General features: G+C 40.9%; 1 long non-coding RNA gene across 1 annotated transcript; it reads right to left on the bottom strand.

Moving 5' to 3' along the window:
• Nucleotides 1-5,026: 5,026 nt before the first annotated feature.
• Nucleotides 5,027-11,317, bottom strand: LOC119864107. Its single transcript, XR_005372922.1, has 4 exons — nucleotides 10,998-11,317; nucleotides 6,707-6,783; nucleotides 5,631-5,842; nucleotides 5,027-5,249 (listed from the first exon to the last, which is right to left on the bottom strand). It is a non-coding gene; the product is annotated as an uncharacterized LOC119864107 (long non-coding RNA).
• Between the last annotated feature and the right edge of the window lie 13,548 nt (nucleotides 11,318-24,865).

A 24,865-nucleotide genomic window follows, 5' to 3' on the forward strand; every position in this document is an offset into this window, starting at 1 on the left:
CTTAGAAGAAGCTTTGAGGCACTGTTAGGCAACTTGTACTTGAAAGACATCAAGGGAAACAGTTCCATGTATGGTAATAACCTATCTTATATAAATTACCCTCAAGAAGATCAGGGGCCCCTGGTTAAGATTATTTACCCTTCCTATTTTAAAACCAGGAAGTTTGGGATATTTGATAAAAATTCTATCCCATTGTTCTTGTAGTGCCTAAAATTAAGAAGGTGGATTAGACGTTGCCTTAAAGGTATAAAAATGTTACAATGCTAAAATTCTGATCTAGAAGATCAAGCTTCCATATGAATAATGAATAGAGAAAAAAATAGCTGACTTAAACATCTCCCCTTCTCTTTTACTCTGTTTTACCTGTACTCATGTTTTTATTTCATTTCTTATTTTTCACTTTATCTCTTCCTTCTACTACCTAACTTAATCTACTCTCACTATGTATCTCCTGTGCATATCAGACATAGAACCCTGGACTGCACACATGACAAAACAACTCATCAAGTCCAAGTCAATAAACTGTCAGTGAAGTTCTTCATCAATAAATTACTAAAAAGTGTCTAGATTGTGATTCTGTTTCCCATCCCCACTCATTTGTTTTATGATGCAACTTAAAAAACAAAGGTAGAAGAATGTTCAAATATCACTTTGTTTTTTTAAGGAACTATTTTTAATGACCCTAACATTATAATGCTTTGAGGGAAATTATCTGTGATCATTCTATGGTAGTTATGTTTATTATCAGAGAGAAAAAAGCAAGTGTGTCCAAAATGTGGATGAGTTTGCAAAATCAGGTACCAAAAATTGACAATGATTCTGAGTATTATTAAATTTACACATTAGCTTGCCCTTAAGAAAACTCCCACCTGAAATAAACGTTAATCACAGGAAATTAAATTGTATTAATCAGGATTGGTATCCGAATAATGTCATGTACACAAGAAAAGATATTAAGAACAACATGTACATATTTGAGAGACCAAGTAAAATAACCCATGCCATGCACATGCACTAAACTTTCAACCAACCACATTGCTTCTTTCAAATTGATGATGGCTCCTTTTTGAAGCTCCAGAAACATTAAGTGTCCAGAAATATTAGCATGACTCTCAAAATCGTCAACAAGGAACTAAGGGTGTAGAATGACCAAATACTTGTCATTTCCAACTCTATCACGTGCATAGACATAGCAAGTGTGCTAATACTTTTAAACAGGCTCTAAACAGGGTTCCTTTTAACAGGCTATATAAAAATTAAGACAAAAATGCTTTATCAGATCATGTGTGATTTATCATTTCTAATAATTTGCTCTCAGGCTAGGCTAGCTAAATAATTTCACTTCCTTACCAGCATTGTTTTTGATATTCATATAGGCAGTTATGTCGTTTACTCAATCTCTCCATATTCTCTTGTGGTATTTTATCAAGAATTGAATGCTCAGCCTCTCAATCATTCCCGTGGCTCTTACACACATTCTTCACAATTTGTTGACACCAGTGAGTATAGGCATTAGCATTTCACACATGGCCTTACCTAGCGTCCATCAGTAAATTATCACCCACTTTCAATGATCTCATCCACCAAGGAGTAAATGTGAATCAGGCCAAAAAAACAGGCCAAACTGGTTTTTCTCTCACAAAATATAAATATAAGCTATTTGTTATCAAATAGTTTCAAAATCAGACTTGGATAATTACCACTCTTTAATTTTTTTTTTTATTTATTTATGATAGTCACAGAGAGAGAGAGAGAGGCAGAGACACAGGCAGAGGGAGAAGCAGGCTCCATGCACCGGGAGCCTGATGTGGGATTCGATCCCGGGTCTCCAGGATCGCGCCCTGGGCCAAAGGCAGGCACCAAACCGCTGCGCCACCCAGGGATCCCCACTCTTTAGCATATGGGATTGAAACTCTGAGTTTTAGAAGCTAATTATATATTTTTTTCTTGTATGCCATGATTATTTGTCAATTTGCTTCTCCTGATAATATAAAAGAAACATTATAGAAAAGTAGAAATTTGATATTAAATAAAATTCTGTAAGACTTATAATAAATATCAAATATAGTAGGAAAAAAGCTAACTCTTGGGGCACCTGGATGGCTCAGTGATTGAGCATCTACCTTTGGCTCAGGTCGTGATCGTGGGGTCCTGGGATTGAGTCCCACATCGGGGTTCCCGCAGGGAGCCTGCTTTTCCCTCTGCCTGTGTCTCTCCGCCTCTCTCTGTGTCGCTCATGAATAAATAAACAAAATCTTTTAAATAAAAGCTAACTCTTGTCTATTATCCTAACACTAAATTTTGAGCATTCAATTTTTCCAATCTTTTTATAAAACAAAGGATGACCTAATGATAATAACAGATATGTGAAATTTATTTTAAACCCAAACTATCTTAATTCTTACACTAGAGTATTACTTTATTAAGTGGCAGACTATAAAATTTTTAATTTTTATGAATAAAGATAAATTGTGGTATCACAAAAAAGTCACAACAAAGCTCTGCTACAATTTCAAATTCTGCTGCACCTTATGGATTTTTCTAGTGTTTTTTCCTCTTCTCAGAAAGTTTTCTATTTACTACCCACTATCATCTTTCAAATCTTCTTGATTCTCCAAGGTCACCTCAAATGTCACTATTTCTGTGAAGTTTTCTTCAATCCTAATTAAAATATATTATTATTATTATTATTTATTTATTTATTCATGATAGTCACACAGAGAGAGAGAGAGAGGCAGAGACACAGGCAGAGGGAGAAGCAGGCTCCATGCAGGAAGCCCGACACGGGACTTGATCCCAGTCCCCAGGATCGCGCCCCAGGCCAAAGGCAGGCGCTAAACCGCTGCGCCACCCAGGGATCCCAAAATAAATTATTATTGACTCTATAGTTTGGTAGCACTTTATTTACTTAAAATATAACATTCTCCTCTATTCGATTGGAAATTCTGTCAATACCAAGACTCTATCTACCAGCTATAGTCCCATAACAGCTAGCGTAGAGAGTTAGTCATCCAAGTCTCTGTATGTTGCTAGAACAACAGATCCTGCAGTGGTGTATGGGTTTTAGTACCCAGCTTAAGAGAAAGTAAAAGTCCATTCAGAGGGCCAGTGGGTGACCACATGCCCTTACATTTCTCATATACCAATAGCTACTGTAGAATAAGAATTTGAGATATTAATATCTGGTAATTTCTGGAGTTTGTTTGTCCCTAAGAACCATATCCATTTAAACCATGAGATTTTGGCCACCTTTTTTCTTATAGTAAGACTTTGCAGCTAAGTAAGTTGCTAATGCTGGGGAAATGCCTTTTTGTGGCCAAAACAGAGAAAAGGTTAACTATTGCTTTCCTGCCTTCAAAGTATTTCCCATGGGTACACCTTGATCTTCTAAAAAATATATGTAGTTTTCCTTTTAGGCAGAAATAATATTCTCACTCAACAAAACTATCTTTTACATCTAACACACAGTGTATTTCAAGCAAAATCTTTAAAAAAAAAAAATAAGAGTCACAGTGATAATTCAGGTGCTTCAGATAAATGAAAGCTTTATAGTGAACCATTTAGTCTCTCCATTCAGTAGACAGAATGGCCAAAAAATATCTTCTTGAGCTGTGATGTCTTTGACAAAGAGATTATAGAATTGAATATAGTTACAATAGTTTCTAGTGCTTATTCTTCACCCTACCCTAGGAACAACAGGTATTACTGGATGAGGAGAGGCTCACTTTAGTTACAGGGTAATGAGTCCACAATTGGAGATATTACCTCAAAGAACTGCCCTCAGCCTATTTGATCGAGTCACTGTATAGTCATACAGTGGCAGTTGTCAAGTCATATTTAAAAGGATTCTCCCAATTTAGCCCCAGTTCTCTCTTCTCTTGCCTAGAAACTGAACACATATATCCTCCTTAGTTTCTATGGGAAATGTGTCTATTTAAACCAGCCGGGTGGCTCAGCAGTTTAGCACCGCCTTCAGCCCAGGGCGTGATCCTGGAGACCTGGGATCGAGTCCCACGTCGGGCTCCCTGCATGGAGCCTGCTTCCCCCTCTGTCTGTGTCTCTGCCTCTCTCTCTCTCTCTGTGTCTCTCATGAATGGATGAATAAAATCTTAAAAAAAAATGTGTAAATATGTAAAACACATTTTGACTTACATTATCATCCTAATAGATTATCACAAAACTGTCAGAAAAAGAGAAAGTAACATAGCTAAACTTTTGGCTTATTGATTTGTGGTCAGATAAAATCAACTCTCAATTTATTTTACTGTAATTGTTTTCATTTTTAAATTATTTAAAATGATTATAAAAATAAGTAAAAAAGATATAATATATTTTCTTAAATATAACATCTACTGATTTGATACAAAAGGACAGTTTAAATATGCACTTATTAAATATGTATTCATTAAATGTATTAAATTTAATATTTAATAAAAGTACCATTTTTTTCAGTAATCGTCCAATGGTATGCTTTCATAAAAATTCAAGGGCTATGCAGCAGAGCTCACATCTAAATCTAGGAGGCCAGTAATGTAATTATAGGTACTGCTTTGTATGTAAAATGTGTTTATTCCATTTTTATTTGGAAGAAATACTCCCAATTTTCTAAGGGTATTCTGAATTGGTATGATGTTTGATCGGGTTAAGATGAAGTCCTGATATATCTGAATTTCAAGCCTACCTATAATACTGTACTTTAGCTCTTAAATGCCTGAGCATGTGATTTTTTTTCATACATGGGAAATTATCAGAATATCAAAGGATATGTTACACAGATATTTTTCTCCTTACTTTTCATCTTTTCTCCTAAATATCAACAACATAGACATACTGGATCCAAGAAGAACTGGCATCACATTTCTCAAAAGCATGCAAATGGCAGATAGGGAGCAATAAGTGTGTTTAGAAATATTTGGAGAGGGAGTCAGGGATGGGCTGGAACTGATTTAATGATTTATAAGATTAAAGTGATCTGAAGAGTTTAATAATATGAATTAGGGTGGAATTCGATAATAATACGCCTGATCTTGCTCAGATGCTCTGTCTTATAGTTCTTGACATTAAACAACCGTTAGCTTCTCCATTTAAAATCGTAAATGTTTGCTTACCAAAATGATTTTTCCAAGTTCCCCAGGCTCTCACTGCCCACTCCATCACAACACAGGGTTTTGAATGTCTTAATGGCATAACTGGCACCGAATCTTCTATGTTAGCGCTGGACACTCAAGCACTTTCAACCCTACACAAGCCTAGGGAGACAATTAAAGTAAATACTTCTCAAAGATGTTTGAAGTAAAATAACTTTGTGTTATTCTTTATACAAACTGAACTATTTATGGCTTCCTAATGAACAGTAGGAATGTGGGCTGAATAGAGCAGAGCAAACTACTGTCAGGAACAAAAATGTGCTCACTTGTGTGCACATTTTATCTAAAGCAAGACTTTAGATAAAAATGATATATTTCTCCCTATGGAAGCGCATTAGCTCCCCCCACGCTCTGCACAAGTGCGTGTACACACACCCGCACACACCACCAACAGAAAGCCGGTGTTTGCTGTCACTGTGAAGCACTCGAGTGGTGATGGTTCACTTTAACTCCCCACCCGTGGTGTCTCGGGTTGTCGCTCACGTGGACATTGCTCTTCGTGTCTTGGCTGGAAACCACATTTTTGACTTCTACGAAAGTTCTGGTTATCTTCAGCTTGTCAACTGCTGTATACTGTGAAGAATGCTTGCACCTGGACGCCTGATGAAGCTAGATGCGATGTGGGCGAAGCTGTGGCTACTGTAGCAGGCTCGAGCTGGAGGCCGCTTTACTCTGGCACATCAGGAAACGGTTTTCTATATATTCCATGAAAGTAAGTGACTGGGCGACACACTCTCCTTATTCATAAAAACCTAGTCTTCTTACAATCGACAGTTAAAGATTAGTCTTCTCACTTTTTGAAGTTGCCTATGCTTAGAAATTGAGAAACACTCCTGGCCTTAAATTTCTATAAAACATTGATGCTTCTGGTGAAAAACAAAGCAAAAACCTAATCATTTGATAATTTCATGTTTCCCTTTTCTTATTTTTTTCTTTTCTTCATTTCTATGGGTAATACAAATTCAAAACAGAGACACCTGGGTGGCTGGCTCGGTTAAAGGCCGACTTCAGCTCAGGTCCTGATCTCAAAGTCCTGGGATCAAGCCCCACATGGGGCTGGCTCCCTGTTCAGCAGTGAGTCTGCTTCTCCCTCTTCCTCTCCCTCTGTGATCTCTCTTGCTCTCGCTCTCTCTCAAGTAAATAAATGAAATTCTTTTTAAAAAAAAAAAAAGGAAAGAAAAAGAAATTCAAAACCTTGTAACTGTTTCTGTTTTGTTTTATTTTGCTTTTATGACATAAATGGTCATCTTCCTTAGAGACTCATAAAATGATGTATCTAAGATTTTACATTAACTTTTTTAGATATACTATTTATTCAAGTTCTCAAAGATACATCTCCCCTATGACTAAAATTCAGAATCCACAATTGGTAAATATGATTGATGAATTCAATGAGATAGAAGTCAAATAATCATTAATTCAAGTATATGTGAATCAAAGACATACCTAAATGAATGCCTATGATAAACTAAGGGCAAAAAGTTACTTGCAACACATCATAAAGAGGTCATTTCTTTCCTATATGAAGAATTTAAATACATACATACATACATACATACCTCTATTCCAAAAGAAAAACTGGAAGATGGCTGTGAACCTCTAATTATCATCACATTGCTTAGCACATAGGAAGATCCTAAAATGTTTTATGAAGAAATGAGTGAATAAACAACTATTCAGGCAGTGTCCAAACATTTTAATTAAAAGCTTTACGTTTTCCGGAGTTGACCAGTAAAGTGATTGCATAAAGATTATACATATATGCATATATAATATATATTATTTATATGTTAAAATATATTACATAGTATATTATGTATATATTTGTATAAAATACATATGTGTATATATACATACTATCTTTTCCCTTTCTACCATCATGTAAATAGGAAGGAAGAAGGTACTTTCAAATGCTACAAATAAAATTTTATTTATGTGGAAGTCTCTGTTTAATCCTGTCACATTGCTATAACTTTCACTCCAATCTAAAGTAAGAATATGGGATCCCTGGGTGGCTCAGCAGTTAAGCATCTGCCTTCAGCCCAGGGCATGATCCTGGGGTCCTGGGATCGAGTCCCGTGTCGGGCTCCCTGCATGGAGCCTGCTTCTCCTTCTGCCTGTGTCTCTGCCTCTCTCTCTCTCTCTGTGTCTCTCATGAATGAATAAATAAAATCAGAAAAAAAAATTTTAAATAAGAATATAAAAAAATGTTATTTACTAAATGGAAAGTCTAAGTAAAATCGTATTACTGAGAGAGATAAAAGAATTCAGCATCTAATAGCCTTTTGATATCTGAAGATATTATAATGTAAAGAGATGTTGACATTGCAATACACAAGAGTATTAAATAGTCTACTTCCAGAATTAACTTGGGTTTGCTAGCAAGACTCAAATATTTTATGTGACTTCCGAATAAAAAGTTAAATTTCATTTATAATTCCTTTTAGAAGCAGTTTAATTTATTAATTATTGTAGAGACTTAAAAACAATGTATTCAACAGAATGAATTAATTGTCCTTTTGATGTTTTCTTACAAACTAATTTGTATATCAATACCTTTTTTCTTCTAGAATTTCTATAGCTTTTTTTGTTTCACTAAATAGATTCAAATGATATTGTTTTTGTATCTGCTTAAGTCAAAAATACTCTCACAAATCATATAAAAGTCAAAGAATTTTGTATAATAGTCCATAAGAGAAAGGGTGTTTTTATTTTAGCCCGGAGAAAATTGATTTGAATAAAGTCCAGTCTTTCTCAAACTGTATTCAACTAAATTGATTCTCTATACCTTAAATTAAATCTTATCCCTCCTTTCTCAGTGACTAAGACATTTACATAAACTGTTTTATAATGTTGATTAAATTCAAAGCTTGCTAAATACTGTGGGAATTAAAGTCCATGAAATCTTGTTTAAACTCTTATTTGTTTTTTTGTTTTTTGTTTTTTGTTTTTTTGTCCAAATATCCTTTTCTCAGTTTCTAGGGTGGGCAGCCTGGGCCAAGGGAGGAGGGTCTGACAGTTGGCCCCTCTAGGAGGGAGGTGGATGGAAATATTTTTTAATATAAACAAATATTATATTCTGTGCTCACACATACAACTCATATGAGTGGATGATTGACATTTTTAAAAAAAGAAAGGAAAAGAAAAAAGGTACTTATTTGGGTAACTTTAAGCTTCCTTTCTCAAATGCTTCATCAGGCAAAGTGGACATGAATTTCTACGTTAGGAATAAAGTGCCAAGCATAAGGTCCTTTTGCCCCAAAGAAGGATGTTACATTTGGGTCTGATTTTACTAAGTAGAGCACAGATATCAGTAATGAGCAAAATGAGAGTACTTTCTACACATACTTGTTACTACTGAGAAGCCAGTTATACATTATTTTATCATTCTACCCTAGAATATATTTAAATCTCAAGTAACTGAGCTACAATAAAGGTCACTGAAATTTTGTGTTAAAATCCCATGCTATAGTTAAAAGACTTGGAAATCTTTGATTTGTGAGGAAATATATCAACAAAAGATAAAATGTTTATAGTTTTATAGTTTCTTAGTTTTTAATATATTTTTGTCTTCTGAAGTCATATGCTTTGAAATATTTTAAGTTTTTTTGAAACATATTGAGAGATAAATCTGCTGCCTGTAATACTTCATCAGATCCGCACAAATTTTTTTCTCATTGGATTATACCTACACAGCCCCTGTTAAACTGTTCTATTGGTCCTGGAATTGAAAACACACCATCTGCAAGATTTTCCTTAAAAATGATTGGAAAGATATTTTGTAATCAATTTGTAAGTGTTTGTGTCTGCCCAAACTATTGATGTCATTTTTCTCCCTGTGGTTATCAATAGAGCCTTGACCAAACTGACACTGTGTACATGCCAATGAAACAATAAGTGACAACTATGATAACTCTTGGAACAAACTATTTTTTCTAGCTGTGTGGTCTCACATTTGTCAGTTGGATTTGTTAACAATGTTTATAGTCTATAATTACGAATCTTCCACTAGTTTGAATTTTGAAATAGAAAATAGAAACAAAAACACCCTCTCTCCTTTTAAAGAAGTTATTTTTGTTTTCTTCCTGATTTGCATAAAATTCATATTCTCTCCCTATCTGTATGAGTACATAGAGAGATAAAGTAAGAATCTAACATATTAGTTAAGTTTATATACTGAATTTGTCTATGAATTTAGAATTAAACAGGGATCCCTGGGTGGCGCAGCAGTTTAGCGCCTGCCTTTGGCCCAGGGCGTGATCCTGGAGACCCGGAATCGAATCCTACATCGGGCTCCCAGTGCATGGAGCCTGCTTCTCCCTCTGCCTGTGTCTCTGCCTCTCTCTCTCTCTCTCTCTCTCTCACTGTGTGCCTATCATAAAAAATTAAAAAAAAATAGAATTAAACACGTTAAATTATGAAATTTATTTTTCAGGTTGTTTAGAAAGTCAAAGCAAATTGAATGGCCCAAAATATTTTATTTCTGTATGATAATAATATATAATATGAACAATATGTTTGAATCTAAAAATTTGTACTTAAGTAAAATATTTTATTTTAGTATACAGTTATTTCATTATGCTACAAAATGGTGAAGATCATGCTATAAGGCAAAAATACAGCTGCCTTCCTAGAACACTAGAAAGAAGTGAGAATGTTCCCTACTGTTATGTTTGTGATTGAGGAGAAATACCAGGATTAATTCAAGACAGATACTGGAAAGTCACGAATCATCTTCCTATAGCATAACACTGACATATTTTAAAGATAAATAATCATATATTCCATTAGATATTTTTTTATGCTTGAAACCATGCTCATACAAGGAGGTTTGTGTTGGCTCAAGCTGCCATAACAAAATAACATAGACTGGGTGGCTTAAACAACAAAAAATTATTTCTCACAATTTTGGAAGCTAGGGAATCCAAGACCAAGGTGTCTGGCAATTTACCTGGAGTTATTCTCAGTGGGCTCAAAATATGCTAGTTTTAACTCCCCTACTATAGGAAACATTCTTATAAAACTTTGGCTTTGCATATGATGAATCCCCAGTTTTCCAACCTAGGATAGTGTTTTCTTTTCTTTTCTTTTTTTAATGGTTATACCTTCTTCAAGGTGTTGATCTCAGTAATGTTAGGATAGCACTTCATGCCTGAAAAGATTCCTGGGGTTTGTTAGGAGTGAATTTCAGTTTAAGAACCAGGAACGTGTTCTCTCGGTCATCAGTTCAATGGCTAAATCCACGCTTTGTCTGCATAGCACACATTAAAATGCCCTAGTGTAGAACTATTCTAAAGTTAGATATGGAAGCATGAACTTAAAATACCAGAAAACCAAAAAGTATATGAAAAGATACTTCTTACCCATCATTAGGGAAATGCGAATCAAAGCCACAAGGATATACAGCTCCGGGCTGTCATATGGCTGTTATCAAAAGTCAGAGAGTAGAAAGTGCTGCCAGGCTGTGGAGACCTGGAAGCCTGTGCTGCTGGTGGGACTATCGCACCGCCTGACCCCCGAGGAGACACCTGCTATTCCTCACAACGTGAAACCCACCATCCTCAGGAGAGGATTTGACGTTGGGGTCCAGAGCCAGGCCATCGGGGGCAGGGATTTGCGCGGACATCTGCCTACCAGTGTTCACAGCAGTGTTATTCCCAGAATGGCCAAATAGTGGGAATAACCCAAATTTCCATGGACAGACGAATGGATACACAAAATGTGGTTATACATACGGTGGAAGATAATTCAGTGTCAAAAAGGAATGAAATTCTGATGTATGTGGCAACACGGACGCACCTCAGAGCCAGCACGCTGAGTAGGCCCGCAGGACACGCAGTGTGCACGCACCTGCAGGGGGGCCCAAAGGGTCAGGTTCTAGCGACAGAAAGTAGAAGGGCGCCTTCCCGGGGCTGAGCCGAAGCAGGAACGCGGCGGTGGCTTGACGGGCGCAGAGTCTCAATCCGGGATGTTGAAAAGTTCCAGAACCGGATGGTGGTAATGGTCGCGCAGGAGTGTCCATGCATTTAATGTCGCTGGAGCCACACCTGCAAATGGTTTGAATGGTAGATTCTGTGCATATATTCAACACAATTACAAATGTAGCGTCGTAGTATCAGGATGTCTGCAACAGCAAACCTGAGGGGCCCGGAGCGCCGGCGGCGTGTGGGACGGGGGACTCTGCGGGGACAGAGCCCCAGACTTCAGGTGAGGCCTGCGAGACACAGAGGCACCAGCCCCCAGCCAGCGGGGCAGCCAGCGGTTCCCAGGGGAAGCCCCGTGCGCACCCGTGGCCCCGCTTGGCCGGGGGTGGGGGGCAGGGCGCTTAAGGTGTGACTGTGCATTTATAAAACCCCGCGGGGCTACTCTGGGGAGCAGCTGACACCCCTTCCTACGGGATGCTTAGCACAGCGGGGCGGCCTGACGGTCCTGCAGGCGGAGGGGGCTTTCCCGGTGTCCCTGCGGCTCCACTGCGCCCCCCGCTGGTCCCGGGGACCGACACCTGTGCACCTGTTCCCGCCCCGCTGCCCAGGGCTGACCTGGGGGGATCCGGGCCCGGGGGTGGGGGGCGGCCAAGCCCTAGAGCACCCGCCCCGCTGCCCAGGGCTGACCTGGGGGGATCCGGGCCCGGGGGGGGGGGGCGGCCGAGCCCTAGAGCACCCGCCCCGCTGCCCAGGGCTGACCTGGGGGGATCCGGGCCCGGGGGTGGGGGGCGGCCAAGCCCTAGAGCACCCGCCCCGCTGCCCAGGGCTGACCTGGGGGGATCCGGGCCCGGGGGGGGGGCGGCCGAGCCCTAGAGCACCCGCCCCGCTGCCCAGGGCTGACCTGGGGGGGATCCGGGCCTGAGGCGACCGAGCCCTAGAGCACCCGCCCCACTGCCCAGGGCTGACCTGTGAGGGATCCGGGCCCGGGGGGCGGCCGAGCCCTAGAGCACCCGCTCCGCTGCCCAGGCCTGACTTGGGGGGACCCGGGCCCAGGGGAGGCCGAGCCCTAGAGCACCCGCCCCGCTGCCGATGCTGCACGACTCCCCGCCCCGCTCGCTCTCGGCACCAGGACCCCCGCCCCCCCGGGACCCACAGGTCGTCCCTCTCTCCATCCATAAACCTGGCGGAAAGTCATCATTGCGACGTTGTGTGAGCGACGCAGGAGCTGCTCGGCTCTGAATCACAAGCGCTGCTCGGCTGATGGCTGGAGGCCAACGCACCCCGGCGTCGAGGAGCGGCGGGCGAGGCCTGCAGGCGGACCGCGGCGGTGTCGGCGCCTGAGCACCCGCACCACCCGGCTGGCCCCGAGCGCCCCGCACCCGCCGCCCCAGGCGCCCCGCACGGCCCCTGCCGCCTCCGACCTGCGGAGGCTGTGGTCGTAGCGCCGCGGGCCCTGGTCAAGCCCCAGAGAATCCTGCAATCGGGGTCCACATGTGTCCATGTCTCACCTCTGATGGAGCAGAACAATAGATGATGGGACATATACAATGACAGGTAGTGACACACACATACACACACACACACACGGGAATAGAAGTGACATATTTTGTTTTTGTTTTTAGAGAAACATGCAGGAGCCAGTGAGAATGTACAGTAGCTTATATATCTTTTGCTTCCATCTTATTTAAAAAACATTTACCATGCTACTATCCGCATTAGTATCACCATAAAAACAATGAAATAAAATTTAATCTGCCAAAGACATGTGACATTCAATGTAATGGAGATCATCTACTCTTTGGATACATGTGGGCAATAAGTAGATTATCTTTAGCTACAAATCCTATGTTAATTTTACTGTAAATATACATAATGTGATGGGTGTTAAATTGCTCATGACCAGATTTCAGAGGCATCCAAAAATATACAGTTAAGCAACTTCTTGATTTCTCTTGAATCATGAAAATTAGATTGAACGCAAAAAGTCACTGGAGATTATAAATACTAAAAATTGTTTATAATGTCCTCATTCGAACAAATACTTTTCTGGTTACTGCAGCCATACTCAAAATCTGCTGAGATTCTTCAGACACTTGAAAACTAAGGCATATATCATGGAGTCAGCTCCTGACAATAAATCTACTTTAGTAGATTTCTCTAATGGAATTCTTCCTCCAGGAGAAAAAAAAATAAAGAGGAAATAGAAAGAGCTATTTGTGTATCAATAACTAACATAGCATTTTCAGATCAAATTTCTATTATTTATTATGCAAGATAGCATAGAACTCCTGTATTAGAATTAATGGCATTTCATGAAATTTTTATTTTTTCTGATTTCTAAGCTTCATGGCCTACAAAGAATACTGCCTGAAGAAAAACCTATTAAGAATTCAACAAAAGAACATATTTATAGTAACAATGGACAGTGCCACTTATATTTACATTTTCCTTGTCCCTATTCAAAATGATTCCCTAGTGGGGATTTTTATACCTCTTATGAGGTTGCCAAAGGTTAACAGATACTACATTTTTCCCGATTACAACACAATCCCAACCGTAGCTTATAGCTAGCTCTTGGTTCATATTTTCTTTAAGTAAAACTCAATTGAGCTTTATGGTTTAAATATCATTTTCTCTATTATATAATAAGGACTCATTAATCATATGATGAACATTATATTTGTGCTTGTAACTGTTTCTAAATCCAGTAAGCTTGCCATAGTAAAAAAAAAAAAAAAAAAGACTTTTAGCTATAGCTCTTTTATTTCTATGCACCATTTGCAGATTCCTTCTAGTTAAGTGTGAACTTCTGTTACCGCTGTTGTCTTCAACCCAGATTATCAAGTGCATTACTTCTTTTTAACATAAATTAAAAGTGTTGAGGTTGAGTCTTTAAGAAAAAACTGGAAAATTTTAATTAAAAAATATATAAATGATAGCATGTCCAGCTTGTGCTGGTAAGCTCCTTTTACATAAGACCTTGAAATATATGAGACAAACTAAGGGTATTTTTAAACACTTTATATTGCTTTTTAACAATTTTGAGATTCCTCTAATATCACCTGGCTCCAGCAAATTTAATCCAAATTAAATTTACATCTGGGTACAAGTGAATTTTTTAAATGTTTTGTTATACATTCCCATGGTTAATTTGCACCCTCCTCCTGTTAACTAATGCAACATACTTTGAACTTGAGATGTTATGCCTCACCCAAATCCAGAACCCACTAGCCACAGGTGTCCACCATGTGAGCTGCTGAAAACAGGGTCAGGAGGATTGTGGTGCATAGAAAATACATTCGTCTCAACATGAAGCTAGGTGCTGTTTATACACTCTAGGTATTTTTACTGGTAGCCTTTGAAATAGGTGGCTAGGTATGATTTTGAGGTCTGTTGAGCAGATGTTTATCTATGCCTAACAGATCGTAAAAACCGAAAGGTTAATAAAGGGATAAGAGGTGAGACTGTGAGTAGGGCTTGGTTTGAGCCCATAGTATAATTTAACTACGAGGTTGACACAATATATAGAGAAGTACATTAAAGATAGCATTTCCTTCCTGCCAAAGAGATACTTAAATGTTTCCATTGCCATTGGATTTTGTGAGGTGTGACCTTATGCTAGATTATTTTCAGGTGGAATGGGTTTTTAGTGAAGTGAGAGGCATCAGAGTGGAATTCTAAAGCCAATTGTTACTTTTCTAGGAAAAAATTAAAAATAAATAAATCTAGCAACATAGAGAATTGGTTAAATATGTTATATCATCATCCCTCAAAATATAGGGTTTCAAATTCAGTGTCAGAGACATTTGATTTTGCTCTTGAAAATTATAGTTTCCTTTTAAAATAAAAGTACCTCTAGGAATGAAATCCAGTATTAGAATACTATAGTTATTGTACTAACATTACTGACATGTGAAATGCATAATGCTAAATTGAATTGCTCTTGATTCATGCTGATAAGTCACTAAAAACAATTTATAGAATTCAGTTTATTGAGTTCATACCGCAAAGGAATGCACTTACGCTAGTACATAGCACTTTGTTGACAAGTCCTATCTCTGAACTTCTTTTAAAGTAGGATAAATGCTGTTATTGAGGCAAATCTGATCTGAACATGCAAAGAGAGTGTCAATTCAGGAAATCTTGTTTTTAAATTAAAATAATTAGTAAATAGCCTACAGTATAGGTTGAGGATCAGGAAATTAAAATGGCAAAAAAAGAAAAGAAAAGAAAAGAAAAGAAAAGAAAACCACTCATCAGTGAAAGCTTCTTTCCAAAGTTGCATGAAATAATCAAGATAAATTTACCTAATATCTAGCACAAAAATATGAAGCAGTCAGAGTCATAAACATATGACATGTGTGAAGATAGGATGCACTTTGATATTTTAGGAATTAATTACAACCTTTAATGAGCAGTTATTTGTTGTTCTTCCTTTACACACTCAACAAAACACAAAGCAGGATTCTAGAAATATAGCACTAGTTTGAGTCCAGTTTGATCTCACATAGTTTGTTGGTTTGCTACTCTTACAAAGATAAAACGTTAGAATAATGTGTAGATTGTATGGGCATCTCTGTGGGCAAAGTGTGATACTGGGCTAATCTACTAACTACTAAAATATAAAGATTTTGAAAAAGGTGATCTTAAACTTACACTCAATCTCAATAGTCAGTGAGGAAAATGCTTGCCACATGGGTCTCCATGTGCTGCCATCCAGTCTTCTGCTCCCAAGATCATTTGCAGTGGTAGACACCAAGGATGGGGGAACTCTGGGTCCACGGCTGTGGGTAGCTTTATGGCTCTAGGAGAAAAAAAAAAAAAAAAAAAAATATATATATATATATATATATATATATATATATATTCATACTCACCAAGAAACATGGGGAAATTACAAGACTAATTGGTATAACAATGTTTATCTGGATAATTAATTAACTTAATTCATTGCTTAGTCTCATACTGAAGGCAAATAAATGCTTAGTGTTCTAGCTCTCTTCCACACAGGGCCAAACCTATGGAAAACTTAAAAACAAAACCTCATCAAACTTCAGTTTCCCAAAATCAGGGAAATGGGAGTAACGTTAAGGATTGAGTGAAGTGATGCATATAAAAATGCCTGGCAAGTGTATGTGCTTAACAAACATACAGTATTATTAAATATTATTCATTTTTGTCATTTTTCTTTTAAATTTGGAGCTCTACCTTCATTCCAAAATATTTAAAATTAGAGTAAACAACCTATGTAAATGGTTCAAAATTGAAGACTATAAAAAGAAATAGATATTGGAAATTCTTTATCCTTTCCCTATTCCCAACCAATTGGCTCCGTCAAGAAATAACTCATGAGCAATTCCTCTGTAGCCTTCCAGAAAAAATTTGCCTAAATGCAAGCAAATTATAAAGTATTAATCACTTTTATACATGTTGCCACATAGTCTGCTTAACACATTTGTATGCTTGGTTATTATTAGACCTTGTTATTGGTTAGGTTCTCTCTCACTTATTTGGACCAGGGGCTCACACGATGGTCGGTGCTCACTTGCTGTCTCGGACTCAAGCACATACCTTGCCCCCTCTTTTGACATCCAACAATGGGGATTTTTAATTCCTGTCTTAAAATTCCCCCTACTTTTCTTTCCCCTTCTCTGGAATCAAAAACTACACTAAGGAAAAATTTAGAAATTACATAGTTTCAGATTTTTATATTTAGTAGTGAGTATTGATACACAACAAAATGAGCCTATTCTGATTTTATTTCTGTCTTCCCTGATATATTAGGTTTTTGGAGATTTTCAGAAAAATAAAACTAAACAAACCTTTCAGTCTAAGATTTAGGACCTCATAAAATATTTGGAAAGTATGTTCGTAGGGCACCGGGATGTAGTGGCTGTGAATCCTGGTTCTAAATATCAGCCACCTCAGTCAGGTCACCTTTCTCTGCCGTGTCCCCAACCTCCCTAAACCAGGGCAGGGAGGCCGAGTCGCTTCTTCGGTCCCCAGCACTAATATGATACACCTATTGTAGGTCTCTAAAGGCCTTTTTGCTGCCATGCCACAGTGTGAATGTCAACAGAAACATGGAGAAATGACGAGAATTTGCATAAGTCTAGGGAATTTTAAAACCAACAAGGTGTAAGTTACTCCCACGTTTTCCAAAGAGGGAGGCTTCCATTATGGGCTGAAGATTGGTGTCCCCAGTTTTTACTTTAGGAATTGTTAAAAAGATGCTTTTAAACCATTTCTGTATTAGCCTTCTAATCAGCAAAATCAAAGGAGAATTCGGTTCCTCTCCTTTGAGTTATTTAAAAATATTATAAATTATGATATGGACACAGAAAAACACGGGAAGGAACAATATGAACATTTAAAGAGAATAAAGTAACAAATTTAAGTAAAACTTTAAAATGCCAGGCTCAGGCAGCATGTGCCGTGGGGGTGCCGTGGCATCTCCCCCCCATGGGGAGCCGGCATCTCCCCCCGCAGCCGCGCCCAGGGCACCGCCCCCGCCCGAGCGCTGCGCCCCTGCTCCGCACTCTGCCTCCTGCACAGCTGCACCCCGGGACCCGGGCGCCCCGCGGGCAGGGGCCCCCCGCCTGGGCCGCGAGGCTCTGCCGTCGTTGGGACGGGCCCGGGCCCCAGGAAGCCCCACGCGCGTTCCCCTCCCCGAATCACGGTCCCTCTGAAAAATGGCCCCAAGATGTTTGAGGAAGGAGGAGGATTTAGGGCGCCGTTGGCAGGGGCGCGGGGGCGCCCTGGGAGGCGGGCCTCCCGCCGGGGGCTCAGGCCGTAACCCCCCCGCCCCCCTTCGGAGTCGGCGAGCACCTGCCGAGCCCCAGGATGCGGACGCCACTCACAGGGATGCCCCGAAACCCGGGGAGGGGGGGTCTCCGAACACGGAAACCCAGTGAGAGTCTTGCTCAGGCCTCCGGGGACCACGATGGGGGGGGGGTCCGCCCATCAATCTCAGGTCTCGGGAGACCGCGATGGGGGGGGTCCGCCCATCAACTCCAGGCCTGGGGAGATCCGATGGGGGGGGTCCGCCCATCAACCTCAGGCCTGGGGAGGCCCGATGGGGTCCGCCCGGGCCGAAGCCCGCCGCCCCCCGTGGCCCCCGGCCTCCGGGCTGAGCCCGCAGGGCTGTCCCTCCGACCCGGTGAGCGCCGTCCACACTCACTTCGGAGCATCGGGCCGCGCGGCCTTCTGACGGGGCTCCAGCCGGCGGAGAGACCCCGGCCCGGCCCAGGCCCAGCCTCCCCCCTACCCAGGCGTCTCCGGAAGGCCCGGCGGCGGCGGGTCCCTCGACCCCCAGGCCCTGCCGGCTGGGCAGCGTGAGGGGCAGCGCGCCCTGACCCCAGGTGCAGGGCTCCGCGGAGGAGCCGCTGACCCAGCGAGGACGCCTGCAGGCTCGGCTGGATCCGGCGCCGCCAAGCAGGTGGGCTGCCGCCCCACGCCGAAGCTCGCACCGCTCTGCAGCTCGGCTGAACGCGCCGACGCCCACACGCGGAGGTGGACGACGCAGACCCGACAGCACCACCCCGCCCTGCCCCACGCGAGGCCCTTGGGTCTCTGAGCGCACGTGCCGTCGGAAGCCTGCGGGGCCGAGCCGCGCCAGCCGCTGGCTCCGTGGCCTCCTGGGCCCGCGCCGAGCCTCCCGCAGTCAGCAACGCGACCGGCCGAACCTCGAACCACGGGAGAGCCGCGCTCGCCAGATGCCAGCCCAGGGGCAGCGCCCGCAGCCACTCCCGTGACCCCAGATCGGAAAGAGCCCCAAGGAGAAAACCGACTCCAGGCGCACACTGTCCACCCTCCATACCCTCTAGGGCCTTTACCTTTTACTTCTTGTACTTTCAGCCCCTTGCCGGAAGGTTGCTCACGCCTGGGCACACTCCACACACTCAGCCTCCCGCTGGGGCCCTCCACGCGGCCGTTAGTCACCTCCTCTCTGTGCAGCTGCTAAAACCCTGCTGGGCTCCTCTTGCCCCTGTAGAGGCCCTTCGTTTGGGTCAAACCTGTGTCCCAAGTCCGTCCTCGACATCACTAAACACCAAAGGAAGCAGCTGCCTCTGTTGGCTCCTGTGTGAGCGCCAGGCCCATCCGTGGGGTTAGCCACAGAGGCCTGCTTTCCCGCCACAGCATTCTGATGCCTTGCAAATAGAAGCTTCGCGATTTCACCACCTTCTTCTATGTGTGGTGATGGCAACTCGGCTCTTACCTAGACCTGTGACATCTGGCTTAGAAGCCGAGCGCCCCATTTGGCTATGCCAGTTAGAAACTCTATGTTTAGATGCAGCTCCTTGATTAGTGACATTTTAGAGAAGGAGGACGGAAAGCTGATTATGTGCTAGTGAGAATTTGAAAATCCAGAATATAGCATCTCTAGGATCTCTATTTTGGGGCATTAGATCCTCTAGTTCTCTCAGAAAAAATTGATTTAATTTCTCTAGGAAAAAAGTTATCTGGTTTTAAAACTCCTTGCTCAGCCTCTTTGCGATTCTTCCTAGAGAAAATATGCTGCCTTTGTGCTAGATACCAGGCTGTGGCCTCCACAGTAACTACCAGGTAACTTGCCTGTCTTTCAGAAATGCGTTGAGATACCGTCTTCTCCACTAATAGTCACCATTCTCTTCATTGATGGAGGCTTATTGGAAGGAGTGTCACTGAAGATAGATAATGGATGCAAGCAGCCTACCAATATACTTAGATATCTTTTCAAAGATATCATAGAATATTTTATGTATTTCTAAAATTAGAAGGCACTGTTCTGCTATTTTTAAAGTGAATACTTAATGTACCTTGATACAGAAAAATATGTTGTGGAAATAAGTGAAGACCAGCAAATAAGACCACCAAATGAGAACAAACAGAGGCTATTTATTCAGAGCTTGCTATAACAAGAGAGTCAGCCGCCACCTCTTGGGTTTGGCAAAGACTCAAAGGCAGTCATGAGAGTGGGAAGCTTTACTGCAGGGGGGAAAAATGCCGGGGGTGGTGGTGGTGGTGGTGGAGGGCTTCATATAAACTTTAATTGAAGGTTGTTAGCATGAGCAAGCTAGAGGGAGGTTAACTAGAAGTAGAGTGTCCTGTGAGGTTGATTGGAGGAGCCCATTTGACATTCACTAGTTGGTCCTAAGTTGGGAGCATGGGCAAAAATTAGGGATGTTGGCTGGCAGTCCAACCATTGACTGTCCCATCCACCAAGGCCTTTCTGAGCTGGTTGAGACTGTGGTTTGCCTTTCCTGCTAGTTGTTCAGATTATGGATCAGAGTCTGATGTGGCCACTGTCCATTTGTATATCCAATTTCTGGACATAAAAAAGATATATAGGTTTGTTTAGTAAAAATTTGGCCAAAATATTACTTTCTTATACCAAGAAGCAGGGGAATCATACACAGAAGATCGCATAAATTCGCACCTCCCATCTTTCTATTAAGCAGTCTTATTAGAAAGTTTCTTTCTAAACTAAAATGAATGAGGCTAATAACAATTCAAATATTGACAGTTAAAGCAAAGTTCCCAGTAAGTTACTCCATTAAGTTAAAAGTCTTAGCATTTGGATTGGTAATTGACAGATGGCTTTATTTTAGCAGAGGCTGACTGATAGGAACTCTCCCCAATCCCTCCAGCATACATAGTAGGTCAAATCATTGACTTCCAATAATTCTTTTCACTATTCCTTTTTTTTCCACACTGCCAAAACCTGCATGACCCCCTTCATGTGCTGTATATCAATAATGTATTTATCATCCAGGTGCAGATGCATTCAAGTTTATTACATTGTCACTGAATACCTTTAAAAGATACTGATTTATTTAGTAGAATAACAGTCAATTAATGTCAAATATCACATTGTGCCAAAATATGTAAAAAAAATCACCAATCTCTTAAGGATCCTGAGTGTATTAAATATGAATTAGTTTAAAAGTTTAGCCTTCTCTAGCAAGAAGAATCTTATAGACTCTTTTAATAGTAAAATATACAGAAAGAAATTTTAAAAAGTACTTTTAAAAGAATGGCTTTTTGATAACTTATTGATTCTATTTTTGAGATTTTCTTTTTTTGGTGTCTTTTTGTAAGCATTTAATGAATGCTGATGACATTTTGCATTCATCTTTTATTAACTGAACAACTGCCTTTAGATGGAGGAGGAACTATCAAATAAATAAAGGTAAGATACCAACAAAGAAGGCATATAAGAGGTATTTAACAATTATCTTCTCATCACCGTTACCCCACATATGCTTTGGACATACCACATCCTTGATTACTGGGTCTTTAGCCACAGTGTCTACTGAATGGGCAATGGTCTACATGGACCTAACCTGTCTCCTCCCCTGGGGTGTAGTTGGCTGGGCCCACATTCATTCCTATCACTAGATTGAGCAGATTCCCTCCCATGAGAATTACAGGTTAGAAGCTAGACTTTATAGTCAGTGTCTGATACAGAATAAAGAAAAATTATATGGTCATTCAACAGATATAGAAAAAAAAAAAAACATTGGTCAAAATTCAATCTCCACTCCTGACAAAAGGCAATATAAGAGAACTTTTCCATTCTGCTTTAACACATCAATGAAAAACTTGAACATTATTTAATGGTGAAACACTGCAAATCATTAGATCAGGATGAGGCAAGGATTAATCCTCACTTTACTTGTATTTTTCCTTGTCTGGTGTCCTAGGGAAGAAATGGGCAGAGCGTAAGGGAGGGAGGAGAAGAGAATGAATTGAAAGGAAAGAGTAGAGCTTATACCAAGGGTATGAAAGAGGCCTCTGTTACATCTGAGTGTTCCGTTTCTTAAACTGGTTGGTGGGAGCATGAGGTTGGCTTTATTATGGTCTAACATGGAAATGTAACCTTACAAACTCAAGTAATGAATATTTTTGAGATAGCGTATAACCCAAGAGGAACAACGTAACAGAGTACTTACTTGGGGTAAAGAAAAGAGAATATCCTTAGGTCATTTAGGACGATTACTTTTTCAGTCAGGTGATAACTGAGTCTCATTAAAATGACCACATGTGAAACGATAGCTCCATACAGAAGGTGAGGGTCCTTTTCTCCATTATTGTCCTCAGGCCTTAAAAATGGTTGGAAGAGCCTGCATTCCTTTCTATTCAGTGAACTCCTCAAAGATTTGGTTCCAAATTTCTATACAGACATCTCCCTTCTACTCCATGGTGTCAGAAGGGCCATTGTGAGAATTCCTGGAGAGTTGGAAATGTCAAGAGAGTGTTGTTCAGGGACTGGCACCCCCCATCGGTATACCATTAAACAGTATAGCAGTGATTTCCCAGCAGTCCTTTCAGGCTTCTCAGACCTCACACTTTCCATTCTCATGTCTGAAAATAGATCATAGCTTTGCTAACAGTTCACACTATTTTTCAAATAAAGCCAGCAAAGCCTTTAATAGCCAGTGTTTTAGAGAGCATTACAGCCAATGCTATTCTTACACGCACTCAGGTAAAGCGGATACAATTTAAGGGACACAGAGGAAATCCCCCCAAATGCAATATCCACTTATAAATAAACTTGGATGCCCACTGGTGCTACCACGGTGCTTAAACACTTCATCATCCTACCTAATTGCAAGGAAAATAAATCTAGAGTAATTCAAGTTTAGACAGAGACGGAAAGTAAGAAACAGAGACAGGGAGAACTCGAGACAGTGACTGCCAAAGGATGAGTGAGAGGGAGGAGGACAACAAGCTTGAAAGACGGAGAGAAAAAGAGAAAGGTGGAGAGGTTGAGAAATGGAACGAAGGGGAAAGGAAAAGAAAGTACAGAAGAACTCTAGGAGAAAACTGGCTCTGTGGCAGAAAGAGAAAGAGAACTTCACAAGCATCTCGTAAAACCCACACACAAGATGAATGCCAGGCCTCAGAAGTAATCAAGAGCATGTTCTACTTCTGAGGTTCACAAAAGAAACTCTCCTCTTTGTCTTCTTCAATATACTTGCTTTATTTTCTTTTGCTTTTTTACAGACTGACTTCCCTTTATTCATTCACTCGCAGAAGGACATTGAGAAATGCTGCCTTTAGCACAGGATTCCCCTTGGCCTTTTTTTTTTTTTTTTTTTTTTTTTTTTTAGTTTTGTTCCTCAAGCTAATTAATTCCCTCTTTGATTCTTAAGGGTTTTTGTTTATTTATTTGTTTAAAATTTATTTATTTATTTTTGGGGGTGAGAGGGGCAAAGAAGGGAGAGGGAGTCTGAAGCAGATTTTGTGCCCAGGGCAGAGGCCAACGTGGGGCTTGAGCCCACAACCCTGAGATCATGACCTGAGCTGAAACCAAGAGTTTGATGCTGACTATACCACCCAGGTGCTCCTGATTCCCCAAAGAGCTAATTTGCTTCGCCACACCGTGGATGTCTATCCCCCACCCAACTGAGCAAGGCTACAGGGGCAGAATGAGGTTATCAGATGCAAAGTCACAAATGGGACTGGTTTACTTGGAAATGGGAGTGAGACAGCCACTTCATAACTCACCTACTAATACCTTGACTTCAAATTATTAAGGGATGCTATTAAAATGTGAATGTTGCCTAGAAAACTGCCTCCTCACACACAATCATTCAAGTGAATGTTAATTTTTTTATTCAACCTCCAGTCCATTCAAACAACTACTGACATGTGAGTGATGATCCACAGCTGAGTTTTGTGCTAAGATCCATGGCCGGTTTGGGGGGTTGGGCAGGAGGCAGGATCTGCACGGTGGGACTAAGGAGGTGGGGAGGAAGGAGAACTGGTTGATTGGAGAAGGCAGCAGGAATGGAGGATGCTGAAATGTGAAATTGATATTGAAACACATAGGCAGAGTTTCCTAATTTTTCCAGAAGTGATTGTCAATTCAAATAAGCGTTAATCTACTAAAAGCCTCTTCACTAGCTCAGAGGGGACAGAAGATAAGAGATATTAAGCAGTCAGGTCACTGAATCTGTCTTTTAGCCTCCACCTTCCATGAAACTTCCTTAGGAAATGACCCTTCCCGGACATCTCACCACCACCTTCCTCCACATTAAAAAGCACTGGGACTCCAGGTCTGTTTAGGATTGGAACATGAAATTGAGTCCCTGCATTAACATGATTAACATGCAGCACAGTAGAAATTACTGGAACCATGGTCTAAAGTCACGCCAAACACGCACTCTGTAGACATGATAACCTCCAGTAAAGATCATAAATGAGTGTTTTCATTTTCAAGGGAGAACATTAATTTCAGGATTACCACCTAGAGAGCTACATTCATGTTGCTGGGGCATGATTAATTTTGAATTATGAAAATGGAACTCCTTTCAATCGTGTCTGAAATTCCATTCAACCTGGTATGAAAGCAAGTATAATACAGAAAAATACTGAGAAGGGTGCAAATTAAACCCACACAAAGAGGGATTCAGGCCAGATTTCTGGAAGGATATTGGAGCTTAGCTAATGTCACTGTTGTGCAAACATAAATTAAAGGAGGGAAAGTGCCAGTATCCTGACGGAGTAACAGCATGAATCTAGCCTCAGGCCTAAAGTCTAAATTATCCATTAATAATATTTTCACTCTTATTCTAACTGGGCATGATCCTTCGAGCAATTCAGAAGAGTTTGATGCGTGGTGAGCATTACTAGCCCACATATGTGAAGTAATATCAATCTCTTGTGGTAGGAAGAAACAGAGCTAATTTAGCAAATGGTACCCTACTGACCTGAAAGGACTGATTTACCTCATCTAGAGGTTTCTCCTTATTTACTAGGCCTTATCATAAGACTGACATATTGTGTGCTGATTAAGAGAGTATGGGA

This window comes from Canis lupus, chromosome 18 (assembly GCF_011100685.1).
Source record: "Canis lupus familiaris isolate Mischka breed German Shepherd chromosome 18, alternate assembly UU_Cfam_GSD_1.0, whole genome shotgun sequence".
Lineage (NCBI taxonomy): Eukaryota > Metazoa > Chordata > Mammalia > Carnivora > Canidae > Canis > Canis lupus.